This window comes from Alligator sinensis, unplaced genomic scaffold, assembly GCF_000455745.1.
Source record: "Alligator sinensis unplaced genomic scaffold, ASM45574v1 scaffold608_2, whole genome shotgun sequence".
NCBI classification, from domain to species: Eukaryota; Metazoa; Chordata; order Crocodylia; family Alligatoridae; genus Alligator; species Alligator sinensis.
This window is the reverse complement of record NW_005842527.1, coordinates 197,374-208,218: the sequence shown is the minus strand read 5'-3', so window position 1 is coordinate 208,218 and position 10,845 is coordinate 197,374. Positions and strand designations below refer to the sequence as shown.

The window sequence follows — 10,845 nt, the reverse complement described above, 5'->3', positions numbered from 1 at the left end:
TCTTTCCCTGTGTATATACATTTACATCACCAATAAAACATTCACAGAAGGTGTCTGTGAAGCGCAGTAACTTTATAGTCTGTAGCTTTATGCCACTCTATATATTAAGTACATAGCTAAGCAGGAAAAAAAAATCCTGGTTTGATAGTGAGAGAAAGTAGGCAGGGTTTAAAAGTGTGAGAAGAAAAATGGTGACGGGGGCTTTGATAATACAAATGCATGTCTGAAAAATTAATCCTCGCAAGCAAGTCTTTTCCTGTAAAATTATATTAGTGTAATACCAGTAGTTAGAGGACCTATGATCAATGTTAGAGGTTTCATTTTTGCAAGGTTTTAAAGCCAAATTGTTATTCAGTAAATGCAGGCTTGATGTACCTTTGGAAAAACTCAGTTCTGTGTCCTTCCTCTTCACTTTCACCCTGCTTTCTCTGCATCCAGTAAATTACACGATTTAAGAAACGGAAATATCTTAAGCATCATTACATGCTAAGTAAATGATATGCATCATATTGGAATTATAAAGGTACTATCATTTGAAATTGATCTACAGAAGAATATGTGTGAAACTGCCAAACCATTCAAAGTATCCAATAAAAACAGTCTTCAAAGCTTCCTGTGGTTCTGGATGATTGATTAAAATTAAAATTTGAAATACTAAGCAGTAGGATGTTTAGGTTAGCTGTCAAGGATAGAGTCGCATCAGGGTGAAGTCATAAAGGCAAGCCTCCTTCCTTGTGTATATTCTGGTATTCAGTTTTTTGGTGGGTGTTTTTTTTGGGGGCGGTTAGGTGGGGAGGGAGGGAGGGCAGCTCGGGGTGTTGGAGGGATTTCCTTTTCCTCTTCCACAAGAACTCAATGGTGCTTCAGTAATTTCCCCCAAATGAAGGTCCTTAGCCTCAGGAAGAGAAAAATCAGCATAATCTATTTGTATGAGCACGTTACCCTCTGAAGCATTCAGTGTGGAGCACTTGATTTAGTGCAGAGTCAAATTAAAATGAGAGGATGCTAACACTTCATCATAGGCAACTGGTGGGGGGGCACGGGGGGCACATGCCCCCTCGAGATTGGCCCCCAACTTGGCACCACTCGGGACAGGGCAGTCTTTTTGCCTTGTTGGAGGGGAGGAGGGGCACTAAGCTGAGGCACAGAAGTATAGGAGTGGATATGGGGCTTTTGGCCCGCCCAAAGATTGTACCCCCCCAGACTCGGGAGACACCAGTCACTCCTGCACCTCATAGTACCAAATAAACACGGGTCATGTTTTTTTAGTTAAGAAACTAGGAGAGAAGGTAAAAGGAAACCTGGGGGCAGGTTAAAGGATATTTGGAATGCGAAAGTTGCGTGGGAACTAGTATGAGTTGTGATGGTATTGCTGGAAGGAAGAAGGTCTCAGAAACGGAAACAGGCTATCCCATTTTTAGTTGAAGAAAGCCATGGGAAATAAATAAGACAAAGAGATGGAGGGGAGAGTCCAGGAGGAGGAAGATAGGAGGGCAATAAGAGATAAGAAATGAATTGCAGTACAGTTTTTTCTGGCAAACAGAGTTCAAAGGAACAGGGAACCTCTGTGAAAATAGGAGTGGGTTAGAAAAGAGCATCCAGAATATAGTGGGACAGAAACTACAGAACTATGGGATGTATAAGCAGGAGAAAACAGTATTTTACCAATTTAAAAATATGGTCCTCCTGCTAAGAACCATCAGTGTGTGTACAAATCTGGTCTCTATTGCTTTTTGTCTATAGGTGTGCATTTCCTTACTGTATTCTTTTGTACATCGTGGAAAGAAATGCTCTTTCTACTTTCCTTGTTTTTGTGTTTGAAGCATACATTAGATTCAGAGCTGTGAATGTTTAATTGATACCTGTGACTACAGTGTTTGAATCTCTAATGTTAATCTGTGAGACGGCTTTTTAAGTATCTTTCTAATATATGCCAATCCCTAAACAGCTGAGATATTCTTCACAGAAAAGCACAGAAAGGCATGGTTGTCTGTTGCATCTAAGAATGACACTGAGCTGCAAAGGAAAAAGCAAGATAATCTGAAAGCTTTACAGCTCTTTTATTAACATGGATGAACTGAAATGTTCTGTAGGAGTATGACAATGTTAGTCTTATTCCAAGTACATTTGCTAAAGTTGAGCCCAGTGTAATATTTCAGGCAGTGCTTTTTCTGCCCCCTTTGTCCTTAGAGCATTTAAGAGACTTGCTGTTAGTGTGTCTTGGATACAGAAATGATAGTATGGATGGAAAAGAATATCATTTGATCCGTTTTGGGGTTTGGCTTGACTTAAACTAGTACAACTTGTGCATCATTGCCTTAGCTTTTGAGAAGCAGGGTGGTCTAAATGCTAACAGCACAAAGTTCTTGGTAAAAAGCAAGCAAGGATTTCATAGTAAATGGCTGCTGTGATTTTTAACTGATATTGGAGACCTGCTGAGGTTGCCCAGCTTTCTTTTCAATTGTCATGCAGAAGTATTCAGGCAGCTGGAATGAATGACAAGAGTTAGCATAGGGGTTTCTCTACAAAGCTTCTTTTGCCTCAGGACAAACTTTAACAAAGGAAGACAGCCTAGTCAGTATAGCCATTTTGTACATTGTCTAAAAAATGTCTTTGATTATTGTTTTGAGAAATGACTCTGTGATTCTAATGCAAGCAGTCATTGCAACAGGACTAGAGCAAACTTTTCTGTTCTTGGATATGTTTAATCAGCTGACACTTTTGAAGTAATTTTAATTTTGAATTAGTCAAGTTCAAAGCCTGTTTTGGGCAAATCTACTGATATCAAATCAGACAGTTGGGCTTCATGCTTGCCTCACTGTGCTGTGGTCAGTTAAAAGACTTTCTGCAGGCCTATGCTTCAATGACTCTGTGCACACACATAATACTTAGCCCCATTTAAATGTGGTTTAAATCTGATATGTATAGATATAAAAGCCAGTTCAATTGGTTTAAAGCTGCCAGGAATGGTTCAAAAGTGTACCTAGAAAATCAGGCAAGGTTCTTTGGGTAAATCCGATATCTTTTATTAGACTGACTAAAATAGTTGGAAAAATCCTTCTTTGCAAGCTTTCAGGTACAAGTGTCTGCAGTTGGTCTGTGCTCTTCCTGGATGGAATAGAATAGAAACCAGAAGCCAGTATGCGAGAATGCATTTTCATTGGCGGGCATTCTCCTGTACCTGAAAGCTTGCACAGAAGAATTTTCCGGACTATTTTAGCTGGTCTAATAAAAGATATCGGATTTACCCAAAGAACTTTGCCTGCCAACACATCTTAGACCAACACGTCTACAACCTTTACCCCTAGAAAATCTGGTAATCTTTGGAACTGGCTCACAGTGCGCCCGTTCACTGTTACATGTAGACGCCAAGTGTTCTGTGATGAGACAGGTCTGGTTGGTCCTGTTGGCATCTCATTCTGCATTGCCCTTCACTTTTCTCCCTTTCCCAGCAGCTGGAACTCTGGTGCGCAGCCAGAACTCTGCTGTCCCACCTTTTAAAGAAAATAATTGGCCTTTTTAAAGCAATGAGCTCCCTTGTCATTGGCAATCCTTTGCAGTCATGGTTGATTGTCTTCCATATGATTGCTCTATCTGTGAGTCTAAAGATAGCAGAAGAGGCTGATTCGAGATCAACAGATTCTGCTGCAACTTGGGCACGTATTTGTCTGTGCAGGATGGGTGGCTCTGGATTCCTGATTTGCTCAGCAACACACTATTTCTGCTGCTCCTGCTTTTCTGTCTCCCGTTGTCATCATAAGGTTTCAAAGTACTGAGATCCTTGCAGCAAAGTCTTCCTCCATTTGGGTCAGTCCTGGGGAAGAGTCTCCTACAATTTGATGTCAACGCTGCAATTTTTCAAATTGGCTTTGAGGACGTCCTTGAAACACTTTCTCTGCCCTCCTCTTGAAGATGCACTTTGACTGAGCTGGGAGAATAAAACTTGCTTTGGGAGTCTAGAGTCAGACATCCGGATGACATGGCTGGCTCAGCAAAGTTGATATCGGATGATCATTACTTCGATGCTCGTGGTACTTGCTTGTGAGAGGACGCTAACATTGGCACATCTGTTTTTCCATTGGATTCAAAGGATCTTTTGCAGGCAGCGCTCATGGAACTGCTCCAGCGACTTGAGGTGTCTCCTTGTACATTGTCCAGTGTCTCGGCTCCATACAGTAAGGTGGGGACCATGACTGCTTGATAAACCATGAGCTTGGTTTTGGATCCAACATAATGATCTTTGAATACCCCTTTCCTCAGGTGTCTGAAGGCTGCACTTGCACTTTTAAGGCAACGTTGGATTTCTTTGTTGATGTCAGCCTTCTGAGAAAGAGAGCTTCCGAGGTACAGGAAATGCCCACTGTAAATCTGAATTATTGGAACTGGGGACTGCTCATTAAGAGCTTGCTGATGGAGGACTTCTGAATGTTAAGCATCAATCTCATTTTCTTGTATGCCTCGGTAAAGATGTCAATGATTAGCTGAAGGTCTGCTCCCTTGTACTGCTTGTTCTAACAACCAGCTGTGTCTTCACTCCCTACACAGCTGTGAAATGAAGAAGTTGCTTCTCCACCTAGCATAGGGTTATAGAGAGATAGGAAAGGTAGGCTGCCCACTGTCATTTAAGCTGAGCATATCTGGACCTGGTATATAGCCCGTAGCATTTGAAGGCTACAGTTGGGCAGATAAGCCTTCTCAGAGAGGTGAATGTATTTTTCCCTCTTCAGCACCTTAAACAGAATTTCTCAAATTTTATTCAATTATATAAGACAAAATAAAGATTCCCTCATAACCAATAATGAATGCAATGAAAATATTTTGAAAAATAAAGACTGTGAAGTCTCTTACTGTGCAAGGAGCTTCCACTGACTTTGTAATTAATAAAGCATTTTTGCTACCTGAGTCCCTGCTCCCCCTTTGCCCTGCTTCTTTCTTCTTGCCTCAATCTCCACTCCTAAAGCTTTTTGTCCCCTTCTCCTTGCCCATAATGTCTGTCTTACCCCTCCAAACTTAAAATTTTCCTTGTTCCAATCCCCTCCCTGATTCCTTACCTAGTCGCTCCCCCCCCGCCACACGCGCGTGCGCAAGCTCTGTGTCTCCAGCCAGTTCTGTTTTTCTGATCTTGATTCCATGTTGACTCTCTCTCTCTCCTGTGCTTCCCTCCCTCCTTTAGTTGTCTCCTGTCTCCATGGGCTCCCAGTTGTAATTTTCTCCACTCTTCTTATCCAATTTCAGTACACCCACCCCAATTTTTCTCCAGTCTTTTCCAACCAGTCCTAGGTTTCATTGTATAGTTCAGGTCCTCATCAGATCTTTCTTCTCTTGCTACATTTCCTTTCTGCAGCCCCACTGATTCCAAGTCCCAGTCTCCCATTCTAGTCACTTCACATCTCCTTGATTATTGATCTAATCTATATACCTCTCCTTTCCTGACAGACACCCACACACCTGTTTCCCTCCCAGGGTTCTAGTCACCAGTTTGTTTCCCACTCAGTTACAACTACACTTCCTAGTTTTTCCTCTTCCCTTTTTACCAGCTTCGAGGTCCAGTCTTCTGCCTGCCCATATGCATCACTGAACTGTTTTATGTCCCATCTTCAGGGAGGTTTAAGTTGGGACATCCCTGACACAAATACTGCCTGGCCCCTCTTCTCTCACCTCCAAAGTTTCAAGGAATGCTTTCAAAGCATGAGGGTCCTAGAGTTCATCAAAGAAAAGGTCACCAAAATTCTCAACATTGGCGAAAACCTCAAATGTTTCCAGCCTCATCCTGAAAAATAATTGAAAAGTTTGGCTGAAGTTATTCCAAACAATTTGTTCTGGTGGCATGGAAAATTTCATCCCATGTGGTGGAAATTTGGCAAAGTTACAAACCACTAAGAACAGAGCCTCATAATGGAAAGTGTTGGGCAGCATTGTGCTAGCCCCAGCTGTAATTAATGGAAACCCCTTTGCCAGCAAATTTTTAGTTTAAAATCCTGACTTCCTCAAGGTCATGGGGGACCTGTGTCTGAAATGGATTTAGGACTCATTACTTCCAGGCCTCTGGCTCTGTGCTTAGAACATGCCTCTTTCTGTCATTAAAATTATATCAGCTTTTGAAAAATATGCCTTACCTGCATTATTTTGCATCTTTTCCGTGGTGTGCTTGCTATAGCTTAGCTCAGTTGGGCACTTGGTAATGGAACACTAGACTTTAAAAAAGAAAGATGATGAACTTCATTTTTAAAGTTTGGCAATTATTTTCTCCTTAATGCATAAGAGACATTTTTAAAGTTTGGCAATTATTTTCTCCTTCATGTATAAGAGCCCTTTGGCTGCCACATTTATACAGATTTAAAGATGGGTGCATAATTTCCCTTCTGTTCCTCTATCACTTTGTTTACTGCCTTATAAGCAGGGATCCTAGTTTTCTCTTCACCATAGAAACACATGATAAAACCCGTATTTTCTCATTTTAAGGAGAAAAACCCAGATTTTCTTCTTTAAAGGAGACAAATGCAGAAAATGGTGGGTTTCCCCATGGAGGCGGGCAGAGTTCCAGCCTGGAAGAGGCTGGGAGGGAGTGGGAGGAGGGCGGTGAGGCAGGAGGCACTTTGTGCATATCACACGTGCACATGACGGCCAGGCACCCTGGCGAGCAGCTCCCCACAGGTAAGTCTGGTGGCGGGGGAGGGGAATTGAGGTATCCATAGTGAAGGAGGGAGGGAGTTGGGCAGGGCTGTGGGCACTGCCCAGCTGAGGCAGCATGTGGGCCTTGGGGCCCTGGGCCGGAAAGCGTGGCTGCCGGGCCTGGGCAGGAAGTGGGGTGGGGCCATGGGCAGTGCATCCAGGTGGGCTGGCTCCCCACCACTGCGCACACTTCCAGGAGGGAGGGCATGGGGGGCATGTCCTCCCAAGATTTGTGCAGAGGGTGAGGCTGGGCTGCCCACTGCGGGCTGCAGGCTCCCTGTCCTGCTGCCCTCCCTCCAGGGCCTCTGTGGCCCAGCAGGTGAGACCCAGTGCAGCCAGGCAGAGCAGGAGCGGGCAGGGAAGCTCATTGCCACCACTGGGAGTTGTGTGTCACCATGGCAAAGCATTCCATGCCCCACTCAACAGCAGTGGGGGTGGCGGTGCAGAGTTGTGCCCCTTGCTGCTGCCAGGCAGGCAGCTGGACCCGCATCCTGGCGAGGAAAGGGGGTAGGGTTAGCTCTGATTTTCCATGATAAAAAGACCAAAATCAAGCACCGACAGTTATAGGTATTTAGAATTTATTTTATTATAGTGATTGAGGTAGTGGTAGGTTTCCAAGTTGCTTTAAAATTGTAAATATATCAATAAAACATCATGTTAAACTGATACATATCTATCTATATAGAGAGAGATATCTATATCTATATAGTGGCTTTTCATTTTAATTATGAAAAAATGCTGATTTAGGGGTTTTAATCAGAGAATTTGTGATTTTTAAACAGAGAAAACCAGGATCCCTGCTCATGAGTTACCTTTAGGTTGACAGTACAATTGTGTGTGAAAATGATGTTGTAAACTCGAATAAAGGGTAGCTTTCACCTTTCAGGAAATACATTTCTGGCACCTGTCAAAAATGGCTCTTCTATTTAAAATTTGGCCTACTTGAACACTGTTGCGAAGTCAAGATGTTGACATGATTGACATTACTTTCCTGTAGACAGAACTAATTGCATTGAGCTTTATGGTAGTGCAAATAGTAATAATTATAATGGTTATGGAATTTTGTGGCGTGTTTACAGCATTTCATATTGCCTGGTATAAACTTACCAGTCTCACGATTCAGATTTTTCTTGAGCACATTAAACTAAAAAAACTAGGTGTGCAGTCGTATAATGATGTTTTTAAAGCCTCAGAGCAATACCACAGCTTCAGGGCTTGGCATTACTGCTTTGCAGGCGAATGAGCCTCAAAGAGATTGCTGACAGGGTTCATTTATTTGTCTTAAATCTCCAGCACAAAAGAGAGAATGCAGGTGATAGGTGTGCGTCCTTCAAGCAGTTCACTTTAATTTACTCCATGACAGTGTGACACTTTAGAAACAGGCTTTCCTCCCCCTCAGGATGCCAACTAAAACTACGTTGTCTACCCCATACTGAGAGAAAAGACATTCAGTTTAGATTTAAAGCAGAATAATAACATTCATAATGAGAGATCTTGGTTCTTAGTGCTACTTTCACCTTTCAGCAAGATGTAGCCCTGAGTAAAGGCAAGACTTTAAAAAGTGGTTAAAAGCAGATTAGTTTTCTATTAGCTCACATGCCTTTCATACTAGCGAAAAGCAGATCTGCATGTCTTTAAAAGATTTGGACGAACAACTTAACCTACCTGAAAATACACATTGTTCTTGTCTTTATGATATGAGATGGTCTAATGGTGAGTGTTGGCACACATCCAGCTCTTTTGTGCTGATGAACTTTCTCATTGCATCTCACATGGGTCAGAGGAAGGAATTGTGTCAAACTGTGTCCATTTATATCTCTTCAAATCTACTAGGGAAGACTTGTGTAAAGGCAAACAGAATTTGAAATGGTGAGATTCAGATGTTAAAGTTAAGACAATATTGTGCTGTATTACCCCAGCATAAATCCTGTCTGACTTCCTGAATTTACTGGAAATAATCCAGTTTTATACCAGTAGAACTGAAAGAAAAATTATGCTATATTAACTATGGAAATGGTTGCCTCATGGAAGCTGATCAGAAGATAGATGCTTCCACTGTTTAAATAGGTAGGTATATATTTGAACACTATAAATAATTGAGATGTTCATTTCTGTTTCTGTAGTTTTAAAAATGTTATTGTGACCCCAATATAAGATTTTTGGGGGAGACGTGTAGTTACAAAACAAGGTAGGTTTCTGAACATGTGTAACCAGTTGTTCAGTCTTCCTATAAGGAACAGCTAATGTAACTGAAACCTCCATCACCCGAGGCAAAATCTTATTGCTTTAATGGGTCCATTCAGTTTTCCACATGGTATTTTTTTTCTTTTTGGACATGGGCCATATTAAATAGCCTAAAACTAAAGAAAAGGAGTGGGTGTGTTCGAACTGTTTTCCATGATCTTTTTGTGTCTTAAGTAGTTTCAGATTAAGATGATTCTCATATTCAAAAATACCTTATAAAACCAAAAGCTTATGCCAGCTATGTACACTTACATGTCTCCTATCCTCTGCTCTCTATTCAAAAGAATCGTTTATGCTGTATTCTTTGCTGGCCAGCAAAGAGGTTTCATACAGCTTTCCAGTATGAACAAAGTATATTTTAAAACAGCAACAGATTAGAATAAAACTTAATATGGAGATGCTTGGTGCATTTTAAACCATACATTAGGCAAAAGGTCTAAACACACATGAGGCTGAAGTAACATCACATGAATTACACAAAGCCTTGACTAAAGTGTACTGACTCTATTATAGTTTCTGACCCACAACATCATCACCTGTTCCAGTTTCTGATCTATCCCTTACCTATCTCTTCCTCAGCATGTTCCTGATAGCCTTAAAAAAATGAAGTAAAAAAGAACTTCCATGTATGTCCCTCATCTGACTTGCATCTGTTGTCTTTCATCTTTTACTTGGATTATAAATTTGTTGGGGCAAGGATCATCTCTTTATGTGATCCTACAGGATCCAAATACATGACTGGGACCCTAAACAGTCTGACAGTGTTCTTATAATAACAGCAACACAAGTCGACTTTGGTCAGCATGAAATGGTAAACTACACTGCAGTAGTAAATGAGGTGTCTACAAATGCACTGTTAATCTTTTTAAAACTTTCACTGGAAGATAAGTGGCAGGGGTAGCTGCTACTGTTGTTGCAGTGAACTATACAATTGTTGAAAAGACTGAGTGCTATTGTACTCTTTTTTTTTTTTTGCAGCCATGGGTAAATCGCTCAACCATGCTGTCTGTTTACAGCCTAGTAAATGCTGTTCTAAATGCAAATCAACCTAGATAAAAGGGTGAGAGTTAATCTTCTGTTCTGGAAAGCTTTGATTCTTTTCTTTTGAAGGGAGGAGGGGGAAATGTAGTTAAATGTGGAATGTACCATTTAAAAGTGCTTGTTATCCGCAAGAGGATAAAACTTTGTCCCTAGCTACATCCAAACTGAGATTGGATGGTAAGGTTGTGTTACCATTTAGTGAGATGCATAGAACCCCTTTGCCATTTAGAAAGGAGAACACAATACAGCTGCTAACCCCTGCCCTCTGGCTCTAATTGATTCAGGGTAGGCGATGGGTACCTTGTGGAGTTACTTTGTTCTTTGGAAGCTCAACAATACGGAGAAAGTAAGTGTACATCCAGGAGCTGAAAGAATACAGTGCCAGCTTTATGCATAGAAATTTCTAGTGAATAATTTTTAGGTTGCAGTAGTTATTGAATAAAACAATAGATCTCAGTAAGTTAAGTCCTAAGTACCTCTCCCCAAAAACACTTATGAGATAAGACCTTAGTACCTCTCCCCAAAAAACCTCCAAATTTCCATTAAGGCAATTATTTGAAACTCAAGAAGATTTGAGAGTTCCCAATCTTTGCAGCCCTGGGCTGTGCTGTCTGCAACAGCAGAGCAGGGTTGGCCCCATGCCTCTGCACCAATAGCCAGAGCACTATCACTACTCCAGCTGACTGAGAATAGGGTAGGCGGTGGGAAACCTGGCACCAGACCCCAGCTGAGGTCTGCCTGGCAGGAGGAGAAAACCACTTCTAGGCTTTTCCCCCCATTTGAGCAGACAGCAGAGGGGTCATGGCTGGGCCCCAGCCCAGTCTGGCCCAACAGGTTGAGGTGGGGCAGGGGGGAGTGGGTTAAACCCTCCCCCTGACCTGCACCAAC

The 10,845-nt window shown here is 41.9% G+C and overlaps 1 protein-coding gene across 2 annotated transcripts in view; it reads left to right on the top strand.

Annotated features, from left to right (window-relative positions):
* PLEKHG1 (pleckstrin homology and RhoGEF domain containing G1) overlaps nt 1-10,845 on the top strand; it is a 215,221-nt gene that overhangs the window by 129,264 nt on the left and 75,112 nt on the right. The gene's annotated exons all lie outside the window — the stretch shown is intronic.